The following is a 15,152-nucleotide window of genomic DNA, read 5'->3' on the forward strand; positions in this document are numbered from 1 at the left end:
TATTGAGAAGAATTCCTATTGGTGCAAATCAGCTCAGCCTCAGACATTCCTTTCATAAGAAAGTCTTCATTTCTCCTTGAAGTGAGATAAACATAAGGACAGCAAAACACATTCATTTCAAAGGCACATTCTTACTTAAAGAAAAAAAAAAAAGATATAAAACACTGTTTACAAGCCTTTATTTTAATTGACCCCTTATTTCTTAAATTATCAGTGATTTAAAATATGCAAATGCCTTTGGATGATAATACATATATATTTGTACTTGCCTTCTCAAAATTTTTAATTAATATGAGATAATGCTCACCCAAAAAAATTACCTGGATGGTTTTTAACTTTCTGTCCTCTAGGTGTCACTTATGTCTACAGAAAAAGAAAGAAAAGAATGATTACTTCAATTAAAGATAATAATTAATATAGATAGTTGATTACAATAATTCATATAGATAGTTGATTACACTAAGTACAAGAATTACAGAGAGAGATTCTACTTGATTTTCTGTGTTTATTTTTAAAAGTTGTTGCAGTTCATTCACATAATGAATGTAATATGATCTATATATTGTTTTATTTAGTAAACGGGCAGTTAAATTACATTTTAGAGCTGTATGTATAAACTTTAAATTACCACCTGATTATGTGTTTGTATATCCACAAAAATACCCAATTATAGAATTGGCCCTGCTTTCTAACAACACCTAATCCAGAGCAAACCCTTCACTTCCATAGACCTTCCCCAAATCACCCAACAAAAGACCAAATTCTATCATCGTTATTTTATAACAGTCTCTTACTGAGACACCCTCTGGCACACCACAGCTGTGTGTTCTCCCTCGATGCAACCAGTAATAAGCCCAGTTTATTCAATCACAGGTATGTTCCCGGGAGTCATTGACTCAAAGGCACTGACAAATCAAATGCACACATAGGCACAGGACCTGTGGAGTCAGCTTTGCTAGAGTTAGAATACCTTGTATTTTTGCCATTTCAATATGTTAAAATATTAGGATATAAATATTTACTATTACAAAAAGAAAAGCTGGGTGGTTTTAAACTTTCTGTCCTCTGGGCATCTCTTCTGTCTAAAGAAAAAAAAAAAAGGTTGCTTACTTTAATTAAAGATACTAATTATTCTAAATGTTGATTATACTAGGTTTAATGATTTCACAGATCACAGGTCTATATATAGGATAATGGTATTTTCAGAAACTTTAAATTATCACCTATTTATATGTTTGCATATATAGGTGTGCTTGAATTCATACAAATAAATGTGTGTTAACAGATCCTTTACTAAAATTTGTTACATAAATGATGTTTCAAAGAAATAAATTAGAATTTAGGTCTTTCATGTAAAAATTATTATTATTTTACGCCCGGATCAACAGAGGTTCCTTTTATCACCAAATTATTGTTAATTCTCAAAGTTTTATGCATACTCTTCAACTATTCTTTTGAGATTCCCTTGGGTATACCTGACCTAATTTTACTTGTTAATGTTTTTAAAAAATAAAAATAAAACGCCATCGCACACTTTAATTCACCCCTAAAATATGGACCACGGTACCAGCAGGTGGAGACACCGAGCGCGTGCGCTCCAGAAGCCGAAGCGTCACCCTTTGAACTGCGAGCCCGCTGGCCTGCCCAGCGCTAGGGCACCTTCTTTTTTTTTTTTTTTTTTTTCCACACACACACACCGTATTTTATTTTTACAAGAGATAGATAGACTGACACCAAGCATTGTACATGGATGACCACAACAAAAGCAACAATGATTGCAATTACCAAACATGAAACACACTTATACTATGTCATAATATTGACATTCAGTCCAGTAATCCTCCACTGTAACAGCTCCTTTACTTTGCAGTGAAAATTGATTTGTATATTCTTTTCCTCTGAGTCCTTGTGGGATTTTTTTTTTTTAATTCAGACAGAAAGTCACAAAAATTATACTCATCCTCATCAGTTCACTCAGTCCCATGTAATTAATTTCTTTTTTTTCATCTTGATCTTTTGTTAGCACTTTTATGAGTTCATCAGTTTTTCATTAGAGTTCTGAAAATGCTTATTCATTCAGTTCAGCAGTACAGTCAGTTACCAGAAACCTGTACTTGTCAGAGTCTTTTCCATGAATTTCTTGAAGATGAAACTCTTTTATAGGAACATATTTGCAAAATCATCAGAGTACACCCAGAACTGTCTGTAAATGACAAAAGACTTAAAAATGACCATGGTTAAAGATTTGATGAAAGTTCATAATAATGCAGTTGACAAGAAAATTAGTTATTTCTGAGATATACATTTTAAAGTAATAACTAGGATTATTACTTATAACATTATACCAGAACATATAAGATTTTTAGACGTTTCCTGTAATGTCTGAAACATTTATATTAACATATTTCCATACATATTTCCATACAAATACAAATATAAGATTTTTAGAAATTTCATGTAATGTCTGAAACATTTATATTAACATATTTCCATACATATTTCCATACAAATACAAATATAAGATTTTTAGAAATTTCATGTAATGTCTGAAACATTTATATTAACATATTTCCATACATATTTCCATACAAATACAAATATAAGATTTTTAGAAATTTCATGTAATGTCTGAAACATTTATATTAACATATTTCCATACATATTTCCATACAAATACAAATATAAGATTTTTAGAAATTTCATGTAATGTCTGAAACATTTATATTAACATATTTCCATACATATTTCCATACAAATACAAATATAGGATTTTTAGAAATTTCATGTAATGTCTGAAACATTTATATTAACATATTTCCATACAAATAACCCAATGAAAGTTTAGTATTAGTTGTTTTGTTTGTTTTTTTATACTGCAGGTTCTTATTAGGCATCAGTTTTATACACATCAGTGTATACATGTCAATCCCAATCGCCCAATTCAGCACATCACCATCCCCACCTCATCGCAGTTTTCCCCCCTTGGTGTCCATATGTCCATTCTCTACATCTGTGTCTCAACTTCTGCCCTGCAAACTGGCTCATCTGTACCATTTTTCTACGTTCCACATACATGCATTAACATACGATATTTGTTTTTCTCTTTCTGACTTACTTCACTCTGTATGACAGTCTCTAGATCCATCCACTTCTCAACAAATGACTCAATTTCGTTCCTTTTTATGGCTGAATAATATTCCATCGTATATATGTACCACAACTTCTTTATCCATTCGTCTGTTGATGGGCACTTAGGTTGCTTCCATGATCTGGCTATTGTAAATAGTGCTGCAATGAACATTCGGGTGCACGTGTCTTTTTGAATTACGGTTTTCTCTGGGTATATGCCCAGTAGTGGGATTGCTGGGTCATATGGTAATTCTATTTTTAGTTTTTTAAGGAACCTCCATATTGTTCTCCATAGTGGCTGTATCAATTTACATTCCCACCAACAGTGCAAGAGGGTTCCCTTTTCTCCACACCCTCTCCAGCATTTGTTGTTTGTAGATTTTCTGATGATGCCCATTCTAACAGGAGTGAGGTGATACCTCATTGTAGTTTTGATTTGCATTTCTCTAATAATTAGTGATGTTGAGCATCTTTTCATGTGCTTCGTGGCCGTCTGTATGTCTTCTTTGGAGAAATGTCTATTTAGGTCTTCTGCCCATTTTTGGATTGGGGTGTTTGTTTCTTTGATATTGAGCTGAATGAGCTGTTTATATATTTTGGAGATTAATCCTTTGTCCGTTGATTCATTTGCAAATATTTTCTCCCATTCTGAGGGTTGTCTTTTCGTCTTGTTTATGGTTTCCTTTGCTGTGCAAAAGCTTTGAAGTTTCATTAGGTCCCACTTGTTTAGTTTTGTTTTTATTTCCATTACTCTAGGAGGTGGATCGAAAAAGATCTTGCTGTGATTTATGTCAAAGAGTGTTCTTCCTATGTTTTCCTCTAAGAGTTTTATAGTGTCCAGTCTTATATTTAGGTCTCTAATCCATTTTGAGTTTATTTTTGTGTATGGTGTTAGGGAGTATTCTAATTTCATTCTTTTACATGTGGCTGTCCAGTTTTCCCAGCACCACTTATTGAAGAGACTGTCTTTTCTCCATTGTATATCTTTGCCTCCTTTGTCATAGATTAGTTGACCATAGGTGCATGGGTTAATCTCTGGGCTTTCTATCTTGTTCCATTGATCTATGTTTCTGTTTTTGTGCCAGTACCATATTGTCTTGATTACTGTAGCTTTGTAGTATAGTCTGAAGTCAGGGAGTCTGATTCCTCCAGCTCCATTTTTTTGCCTCAAGACTGCTTTGGCTATTCGGGGTCTTTTGTGTCTCCATACAAATTTTAAGATGATTTGTTCTAGCTCCGTAAAAAATGCCATTGGTAATTTGATAGGGATTGCATTGAATCTGTAGATTGCTTTGGGTAGTATACTCATTTTCAAAATGTTGATTCTTCCAATCCAAGAACATGGTATATCTCTCCATCTGTTGGTATCATCTTTAATTTCTTTCATCAGTGTCTTATAGTTTTCTGCATACAGGTCTTTTGTCTCCTTAGGTAGGTTTATTCCTAGGTATTTTATTCTTTTTGTTGCAATGGTAAATGGGAGTGTTTCCATAATTTCTCTTTCAGATTTTTCATCATTAGTGTATAGGAATGCAAGAGATTTCTGTGCATTAATTTTGTATCCTGCAACTTTACCATATTCATTAATTAGCTCTAGCAGTTTTCTGGTGGCAGTTTTAGGATTCTCTATGTATAGTATCATGTCATCCGCAAACAGTGACAGTTTTACTTCTTCTTTTCCAATTTGTATTCCTTTTATTTCTTTTTCTTCTCTGATTGCCGTGGCTAGGACTTCCAGAACTATGTTGAATAATAGTGGTGAGAGTGGACATCCTTGTCTCGTTCCTGATCTTAGAGGAAATGCTTTCAGTTTTTCACCATTGAGAATGATGTTTGCTGTGGGTTTGTCATATATGGCCTTTATTATGTTGAGGTAGGTTCCCTCTATGCCCACTTTCTGGAGAGTTTTTATCAGAAATGGGTGTTGAATTTTGTCAAAAGCTTTTTCTGCATCTATTGAGATGATCATATGGTTTTTCTTCTTCAATTTGTTAATATGGTGTATCACATTGATTGATTTGCGTATGTTGAAGAATCCTTGCATCCCTGGGATAAATCCCACTTGATCGTGGTGTATGATCCTTTTAATGTGTTGTTGGATTCTGTTTGCTAGTATTTTGTTGAGGATTTTTGCATCTATATTCATCAGTGATATTGGTCTGTAATTTTCTTTTTTTGTAGTGTCTTTGTCTGGTTTTGGTATCAGGGTGATGGTGGCCTCATAGAATGAGTTTGGGAGAGTTCCTTCCTCTGCAATTTTTTGGAAGAGTTTGAGAAGGATGGGTGTTAGCTCTTCTCTAAATGTTTGATAGAATTCACCTGTGAAGCCATCTGGTCCTGGACTTTTGTTTGTTGGAAGATTTTTAATCACAGTTTCAATTTCATTACTTGTGATTGGTCTGTTGATATTTTCTGTTTCTTCCTGATTCAGTCTTGGAAGGTTATACCTTTCTAAGAATTTGTCCATTTCTTCCAGGTTGTCCATTTTATTGGCATAAAGTTGCTTGTAGTAGTCTCTTAGGATGTTTTGTATTTCTGCGGTGTCTGTTGTAACTTCTCCTTTTTCATTTCTGATTTTATTGATTTGAGTCCTCTCCCTCTTTTTCTTGATGAGTCTGGCTAATGGCTTATCAATTTTGTTTATCTTCTCAAAGAACCAACTTTTAGTTTTATTGATCTTTGCTATTGTTTTCTTTGTTTCTATTTCATTTATTTCTGCTCTGATCTTTATGATTTCTTTCCTTCTGCTAACTTTGGGTTTTGTTTGTTCTTCTTTCTCTAGTTTCTTTAGGTGTAAAGTTAGATTGTTTACTTGAGATTTTTCTTGTTTCTTTAGGTAGGCTTGTATAGCTATAAACTTCCCTCTTAGAACCGCTTTTGCTGCATCCCATAGGTTTTGGGTCGTCGTGTTTTCATTGTCATTTGTCTCTAGGTATTTTTTTATTTCCTGTTTGATTTCTTCAGTGATCTCTTGGTTATTTAGTAACGTATTGTTTAGCCTCCATGTGTTTGTCTTTTTTACGTTTCTTTCCCTGTAATTCATTTCTAATCTCATAGCATTGTGGTCAGAAAAGATGCTTGATATGATTTCAATTTTCTTAAATTTACTGAGGCTTGATTTGTGACCCAAGATGTGATCTATCCTGGAGAATGTTCCGTGTGCACTTGAGAAGAACGTGTAATCTGCCGTTTTTGGATGGAATGTCCTATATATATCAATTAAATCTATCTGGTCTATTGTGTCATTTAAAGCTTCTGTTTCCTTATTTATTTTCATTTTGGATGATCTGTCCATTGGTGTAAGTGAGGTGTTAAAGTCCCCCACTATTATTGTGTTACTGTCGATTTCCTCTTTTATAGCTGTTAGCAGTTGCCTTATGTATTGAGGTGCTCCTATGTTGGGTGCATATATATTTATAATTGTTATATCTTCTTCTTGGATTGATCCCTGGATCATTATGTAGTGTCCTTCCTTGTCTCTTGTAACATTCTTTATTTTAAAGTCTATTTTATCTGATATGAGTATAGCTACTCCAGCTTTCTTTTGATTTCCATTTGCATGGAATATCTTTTTCCATCCCCTCACTTTCAGTCTGTATGTGTCCCTAGGTCTGAAGTGGGTCTCTTGTAGACAGCATATATATGGGTCTTGTTTTTGTATCCATTCAGCCAGTCTATGTCTTTTGGTTGGGGCATTTAATCCATTCACGTTTAAGGTAATTATCGATATGTATGTTCCTATGACCATTTTCTTAATTGTTTTGGGTTTGTTTTTGTAGGTCCTTTTCTTCTCTTGTGTTTCCCACTTAGAGAAGTTCCTTTAGCATTTGTTGTAGAGCTGGTTTGGTGGTGCTGAATTCTCTTAGCTTTTGCTTGTCTGTAAAGCTTTTGATTTCTCCATCAAATCTAAATGAGATCCTTGCTGGGTAGAGTAATCTTGGTTGTAGGTTCTTCCCTTTCATCACTTTAAGTATTTCATGCCACTCCCTTCTGGCTTGCAGAGTTTCTGCTGAGAAATCAGCTGTTAACCTTATGGGGGTTCCCTTGTATGTTATTTGTCGTTTTTCCCTTGCTGCTTTCAATAATTTTTCTTTGTCTTTAATTTTTGCCACTTTGATTACTATGTGTCTCGGCGTGTTTCTCCTTGGGTTTATTCTGTATGGGACTCTCTGTGCTTCCTGGACTTGGGTGGCTATTTCCTTTCCCATGTTAGGGAAGTTTTCGATTATAATCTCTTCAAATATTTTCTCTGGTCCTTTCTCTCTCTCTTCTCCTTCTGGGACCCCTATAATGCGAATGTTGTTGCGTTTAATGTTGTCCCAGAGGTCTCTTAGGCTGTCTTCATTTCTTTTTATTCTTTTTTCTTTAGTCTGTTCCGCAGCAGTGAATTCCACCATTCTGTCTTCCAGGTCACTTATCCGTTCTTCTGCCTCAGTTATTCTGCTATTGATTCCTTCTAGTGTAGTTTTCATTTCAGTTATTGTATTGGTCATCTCTGTTTGTTTGTTCTTTAATTCTTCTAGGTCTTTGTTAATCATTTCTTGCATCTTCTCAATCTTTGCCTCCATTCTTATTCCGAGGTCCTGGATCATCTTCACTATCATTATTCTGAATTCTTTTTCTGGAAGGTTGCCTATCTCCACTTCATTTAGTTGTTTTTCTGGGGTTTTTTCTTGTTCCTTCATCTGGTACATAGCCCTCTGCCTTTTCATCTTCTCTGTCTTTCTGTAACTGTGGTTTATGGTCCACAGGCTGCAGGATTGTAGTTTTTCTTGCTTCTGTTGTCTGCCCTCTGGTGGTTGAGGCTATCTAAGAGGCTTGATGGGAGGCTCTGGTGGTGGGTAGAGATGACTGTTGCTGTGGCGGTCAGAGCTCAGTAAAACCTTAATCCACTTGACTGTTGATGGGTGGGGCTGGGTTCCCTCCCTGTTGCTGTGGCGATCAGAGCCCAGTAAAACCTTAATCCACTTGACTGTTGATGGGTGGGGCTGGGTTCCCTCCCTGTTGGTTGTTTTGCCTGAGGCAACCCAACACTGGAGCCTACTCGTGCTCTTTGGTGGGGTTAATGGCAGACTCTGGGAGGGCTCACGCCAAGGAGAACTTCCCAGGACCTCTGCTGCCAGTGTCCTTATCCCCACGGTGAAACAGAGCCACCACTCGCCTCTGCAGGAGACCCCCCAACACCAGCAGGTACGTCTGGTTCAGTCTCCCCCAGGGTCACTGCTCCTTCCCCTGGGTCCCGATGCACACATTACTTTGTGTGTGCCCTCCAAGAGTGGGGTCTCTGTTTCCCCCAGTCCTGTCACAGTCCTGCAATCAATTCCCACTAGACTTCAAAGTCTGATTCTCTAGGAATTCCTCCTCCCTTTGCCGGACCCCCAGGTTGGGAAGCCTGAGGTGGGGCTCAGAACCTTCACTCCAGTGGGTGGACTTCTGTGGTATAAGTGTTCGCCAGTCTGTGAGTCACCCACCCAGCAGTTATGGGATTTGATTTTACTCTGATTGCGCCCCTCCTACCGTCTCACTGTGGCTTCTCCTCTGTCCTTGGACGTGGGGTGTCCTCCTTGGTGAAGTCCAGGGTCTTTCTGTCAATGATTGTCCAGCAGCCAGTTGTGATTCTGGTGCTCTCGCAAGAGGGAGTGAGAGCACGTCCTTCTACTCCGCCATCTTGGTTAATCTCCTAGGGCACCTTCTTGAAGGAACAGGTAGTCGCAATCTGATGTTTATCTGAGCCCCGACCCTGCCTCCTGTGTCGTTCTTCCTTCTGAGGAAAGAGGAAGATGCAACAGATCTCCCTGCTAACCCCTATCCTGGCCGGGCCGCCGTAGCAGGCGCTCCCGGGGCTGCCGGGGGCTCCCTCGCGCTTGAACTTCGCGAACAGTGAAGGGGTTTTGAGAGCTTTGTTAATTTCAGTTTTTTAAAATTCCGTTAGTTCTCTGGGTTGTTCTTGAGGACTTGTAGGCAATAAGGACAGTGGAGTTTCTGCGTAAAAGTACTTAATCGCAGCAATAGTAAAACGAGTATCTCAGCCATTAAAGTAGTAAGTGGGAATCCCCTGGTGGGAAAACAAAACCAAGCCACCCAAGTGTGGGCATAGCTCTCCAGCAAGGAAAAACTTAGGTGCACGCTGACAATAAATACACAATGGAAGGAACATATTTCTAATTCACTGCAGAAAGGATTTGTATGAAGTTCATTTGGAGGTGTTTAAAGGGCCTTAGGGCCCTTGGTTCCTGTCCAGGACCCACCTTGACAGTTTAAGGATTGTGTGGTTGGCAGGTGGGACTTGCTCTTGGAAACATCCTTGATGTCTACATGCAAAATTAGGCTACTGGTGTTGGTCTGATATTGTTGCTGATTTGTCTTTGCTTTATGGGCAAAGCCATGTAGAGCTGTTGTTAAACTCCCTTTGCAAGTGTTTTGGCATATAAGCAGCCCTCCAGAAAATGTAATGAACATCCTAAGTTGAAATAGGGACTTGTTTCTGACATTCTTTGAATTCCTCCAAGACTTTTCTTGTCTGTATGATTATAAGAGTATTTATCTAGGTTAACTTTTTTTTAAAAAACATAATAGTGGCCAGCGGAAGCACTGCTGTGAGATTCTAAGTCTTTGACCTTTCATTTTTTATTATAGCTATTTTCTTAGGTACTAACAAACCACGTAAAAGTTCTTTCATGTGTTGTCCAATTTATTTAGGACTTTCAAGATTAGAAACACCTTTGCTTCTAAGTGACTCTGAATTTGTGAGCTCCCATGAGAGCACATTTGTATAAATATTTGCACTTTTATTTTTTGTGAGCAGGCAACCCTGAGTGAGGATAATTATGCTAGTCATCTGAACTGATTTAATTTCTGGAAGTTGTCTGTCTAAAGAATGACTTTAACTCTGTGATAGCATTTTTAACTTTGAACAAATTAGGTCAAGGCTATCCAAGGGACTCACTGAGAAAATGTTTGATGAATATGCAAAAAGCATAAGCATTAATAGTTAACCAACAGTTAACAGTTGGTGACAAAAAGGAGCTTCTGTTGATCTGGGCATACAATAATGAATCATTTTACACAAAAGACCCAAATTTTAATTTTATTCTTTTGGCACATTACTTGTGTAACAAATTATAGTAAAGGATATATACCTTTTTTGTATGCATCGAGACATACATAGATATAAAACATATAAATAGGTAAAAATTTAAAGTTTTAAACTATAATTTTAAAATATAATTGTCAGTATACTAAATAAAATATCATCTTAAATTTATTATGTGAATAAAGTGCACAACTTTTAAAAATAAACAGAAAATCACCTCATGTATATACCTGTATCTCTGCAGTGCTTGTACCCAAGATAATCACCTGTCTACACCAAGTACTTTCTTCAGTTAATCACTCCTTTCGGGGCTTCCCTGGTGGCACAGTGGTTGAGAATCCACCTGCCAATGCAGGGGACACGGATTCAATCCTTGGTCTGGGAAGATCCCACATGCCGCGGAGCAGCTAAGCCCGTGCGCCACAACTACTAAGCTTGCATGCCGCAGCTACTGAAGTCCGCGCACCTAGAGCCCGTGCTTCACAATGAGGGAAGCCACCGCAATGAGAAGCCCGCACACGGCGACGAAGAGTAGCCCCGCTCACCGCAACTAGAGAAAGCCCGCGAACAGCAACAAAGACCCAACACAGCCAAAAATAAATAAATAAAATAAATAAATTTATTTTTTTTAAAAAATCACTCCTTTCTTTTTTCTCTAGACATAAGAGACACCTAAAGGACAGAAAGTTAAAAACTGTGTAGGCAATTTTTTATGAACATTTATCTCATATTAAAAGCTGTGAGAAGGCAAGTACAAACATATAGCCCATGATTATTACTAATCAAAGAGATTTGCATTTTTTTAATCCATGGACATTTTAAGAACAAAGGGTCAATTAAAATTATTTAGTAAACAGTATATTTTTTCTTTTCTCTTTTTAATAAGAATGTGCCTTTTAAAGTGTTGTGCTATACTTAGGCCTCCCTGGTGGCGCAGTGGTTAAGAATCCGCCTGCCAATGCAGGGGACATGGATTCAAGCCCTGGTCTGGGAAGATCCCACATGCGGCGGAGCAATTAAGTCCGTGCGCCACAACTACTGAGCCTGAGCTCTAGAGCCCGCAAGCCACAACTACTGAGCCCACACGCCTAGAGCCTGTGCTCCGCAACAAGAGAAGCCACCACAATGAGAAGCCCGTGCACTGCCACGAAGAGCAGCCCCCGCTCGCCACAACTAGAGAAAGCCCACGTGCAACAAGGAAGACCCAACACGGCCAAAAATAAATAATAAATAAATAAATTTTAAAATAAGTAAATAAATAAAGTGTTGTGCTATACTTATGTTTATCTTGCTTTACTCTGAAAAGCAATACAGAGCTATTTTTGAAAAGAATGTCTGAGACTGAGTTTGTTTATACTAATACGGATTCTTTTCATTACTGTTGTACTACCTAGACTCTTCCTCATCAGCTGTGGATGTGCCTTTGAGATGAACGTCCACATGTGTGTTCATCTTGGTTTACTCTAATGAGCGCTAAGGAGTTTCTTTTGTGAGAAATGTCTGAGACTGAGCTTCTTTCCATGAATACGAATTTTTTCCAGTTCTACTTTCTGTTTGCTTACACTGAGATGTATATAAGATTTACATAAGAAAAAATCCCTCAGGAACTCACACTCATCTCCATTGCGTTTTCTTCCTGTTAGAGCAAGATAAGAGGAATCTAAGCCATATATGTGAAAATGAGTTCATATTTATACACTGTTCTCCACAGTAACTTCTTATTGTGAGTTAAAGCAAATATCATTGAAAATCATATTTGTGTGAACAGACTAGCAGTAAAGAAGAAATCAGATGTTAGTCTCTAAAGAAAATTCTTATTGACTGCTAGAGTTAACCCATGCTTTTTCTGAGGCTAATCAATGAGAACCACACGTTCTCAAAAGGAGACCGTATTAACATAAATCAAAGCAGCACATTTGAAAACACAGAGTACAAGTGTAAGCAAGTTCAGAATTATACATTGTTCTCAAAAGTGTGTTCTTATTGCTAGTTATAAGAAATCTAGATGGAACTAGTGTGTAAGTGTATGAGATTTCATGTTCAAACCCAGCTTGGTGATGGTAGGTCATTGTTAGGGTCAGCAGAATTCTGAAAAGCATTATGAGAGTCAGAGTCACATTGAGGGTCAGAGAGGGTGAGGTTGAGGTTCAAAGTCATGATGATACTGATCTTTAGGATCCTGGTGAGGGTCAGGATCAGTGTCAAGATCTGGGTCAGAGTGTACGTCAGGGTCAAGGTGGGGGTCAGGGTCAGTGAGGGAGTTAGTGTCAAGGTGAGAGAGACGAGAAGGTCTGGTACAAGTTCTGAGTGACGGTGAGTGTACATTTCAGAGTCAGGGTGAGGGTCAGGTTGAGGATCAAAGTCACTGTCAGGGCCAGGCTAAGGGTGGTGATAAGAGTTAGGGTAAACATATGAATGAACTTCAGGGTCAGGGTGAGGGTTAGGATCAGGGTCAAGGTGAAAGTGAAGATGAGGCTCAGAGTAATAGTCATTGTTCAGGCGAGGGACAGGATGAGGATGTGGGTCAGGTTGAGGATTCCAGTCAGGTTCACTGTCAGTGTGAGGTAAGAATCAAGGTATGACCAGGATTAGGGTCATGTTGAGGATCAAGGTAACAAACAAGTGAGGGTAGGGTTCAGGGTGAGAGTCATAGAAGGGTCAAGGTCAGGGTGTTTGTCAGGTTTGGAATGATGAACAGGGTAAGGTCAGGTTGATCATCAAAGACAGAGTAATATTTGAGGAGTAGGGAAGTCAGATCCAGTGTCAGGGTGACGTCAAGGTCAGAGTCACTTTGAGGATAAGGGTCATGAAGAGGGTAAACACGAGCTTTAGGATGAGAGTGAGGATCAGGTTGATGAAGGCGAGGTTCTGTGCACTTATGTGGGTAAGGGTCAAGGTTACAGACATGGTGAGAGTAAGGATGAAGTTCAGGGAGAGGGTCAGGGTCAGATTCAGAGTGAAGGTCAGGGTCAGAGTCAGCATGAGAGTCAGAGCAAGGGTGAAGGTCAAGTCACATTCAGAGAGAGGTGGATGGTCAGCGTAAGGGTTTGTTGATGGTCATGGTCAGTGTCAGCTTGAGGGACATGGCGAAAGTCAGGGTAAAGTTTAGGATCAGGTAAGGTTCAGGGTCAAATTCAGTTTCTGGGTCAGTGTGAGAGTAGTGTCTGAGTCAGGGTCTGCTTCAGGATCAGGGTGAAGGTTTTCAAGGTAGGATGGCAATCAGGTTCAGTTAAAGGTAGGGACAAGTTGAGAATCAAGTTCAAGTAAGGCTCGAGGGTGGGAAGGTCAGAGCCAGCATTAGAGTGACCTCAGGATCAATTTGGGAGATGGTCATGGAGGATGAGGGTCACAGTGAGGGTCAGGTTGAAGGTCAGTGTCAGGTCACATTTTGGGACAAGGTCATTGTGAGGCTCGTGATTAGGGTCAGGGTAAGAGTAAGGTTCAGTACAAGTTCAGAAAAAGATAAGGGTGAGGGTCAGGCTACCAGAAATGTGAGTGTAAGGAATAAGGTAAAGGTCAGATTCAGAGTGTATGTAAGTGTGAGGGTTATGGTCAGGATCAAGTTATGTGCAAGGTTGAGGGTCAGTGACAATGTCATTGTTACATTTAGGGTCAGAGTTAGGGAGAGATTCAGGGTGGGGTTTTCAGAGTAAAGAGTAGTCAGGGTGAATATATAGATCAGGGTTACAGTCAGTATCAAGTTCAGGCAGCATCAAGTTCAGGGTCATGGTGAGGGTCACAGTTGGTTTCATATCTGTGGTCAGGGTCAGGTTGATGATGAAGTTCAAATTCGTGGTCAGGTTTAGGGTAAGGATCACGTTGAAGGTCAATGTCAGGGTGATGGTCACGGTCAGGTAACGTTCAGGATCAGTGTCAGGGTGTTGGTCATGTTGAGGATGATAATCAGGGTGAAAATCAGGGTCAGGTTGAAGGTCAAGTTCAGGGGTAGGGTTAGTAGTAGAATCAGTTTCAAGGTGTCATCATGGTCAGATTTAGTTTGAAGGTCAATGGAGAGGATTAGATAATAGTCAGGAACAAATTGAGGGTCAGATTCAGAGTCCATTTTAGAGTCAGGGTCAGGGTACTATCAACATGATGGTGAGGGTGAGCCTGAACGTCAGGGTCTTGAAGAGGGTGAACAATCAGGGTTAGTGTGCAAGTCATGGTCAGGATCAGGAACATGGTGACTTTGACAAGTTCAACGTGATGGGTGAAGATGAGAATCAGTCAGTGTCAAGATCAGGTTCAGGGTCAGAGTCTGGGTCAGGGTATCAGGCTCAGGGGCATGGTGAAGATCAGAGGCAGGTTTAGGGGAAGGATCAAGGAAAGGATTCAGTTCAGCTTCAAGCTAAAGGACAGGTAAAAGTCAGGGTGTGTATCAGAGTCAAGGTAAGGGTGAGGGCGAGGGTCACCAACACTTTGGGGGTGGCTTATTGTACGGGATAAAAACCCCTATTCCTCAGAGGGGCATTATTTATGCACAGAAAGCCAGCAGCTACTTCATGACCCTCCACATCTTTGCTGTCCAATCCATCACTTCAGGTCTTTGGAAGGACCTACCTAAAAAGCTGCAGACTCTTTGAACCCATCTAGAACAATAAGAATAATCTGCAGTCCTCCACTGCAATGGCTTCCTTCAGGCCCAGTGAGCCAATGCTCTGGGTTGGGTCCCAACCTCCTCCAGGCACATTTTAATTCTCTATCTTAGAATTAGAGGATAGCTGCTTGCAAGTTCCCTGGCCTTTCACCGATACTCCCCAACCTGCAGGGAGAAGCAAGTGCTGGATGAGGCACTGTAAACACTAGCCCTCCAGCCAGAGACTTCTCGCTGGGACCCAGTTGTCTCATCTGTAGAATAGGGGATTTGGATTTGATGGTCTGTTCAAACTCCATGGGAACCTTTCAGGCACTGACTCTCAGCTTTCAGGTC

The 15,152-nt window shown here is 39.3% G+C and overlaps 1 long non-coding RNA gene across 6 annotated transcripts in view; it reads right to left on the minus strand.

Moving 5' to 3' along the window:
• Positions 1-15,152, minus strand: part of LOC103016490 (uncharacterized) — a 173,294-nt gene that overhangs the window by 22,386 nt on the left and 135,756 nt on the right. For 5 of the 6 annotated variants that reach the window (XR_009009447.1, XR_009009444.1, XR_009009446.1 and 2 more), the window contains one exon: positions 321-363. The exons of the other annotated variant lie outside the window; for it this stretch is intronic. This is a non-coding gene — a long non-coding RNA (uncharacterized LOC103016490). The remainder of the gene's footprint in view (positions 1-320; positions 364-15,152) is intronic. 6 annotated transcript variants of the gene reach the window in all.

The sequence above is a fragment of the Balaenoptera acutorostrata genome, chromosome 10, assembly GCF_949987535.1.
Source record: "Balaenoptera acutorostrata chromosome 10, mBalAcu1.1, whole genome shotgun sequence".
Classification (NCBI taxonomy): Eukaryota; Metazoa; Chordata; class Mammalia; order Artiodactyla; family Balaenopteridae; genus Balaenoptera; species Balaenoptera acutorostrata.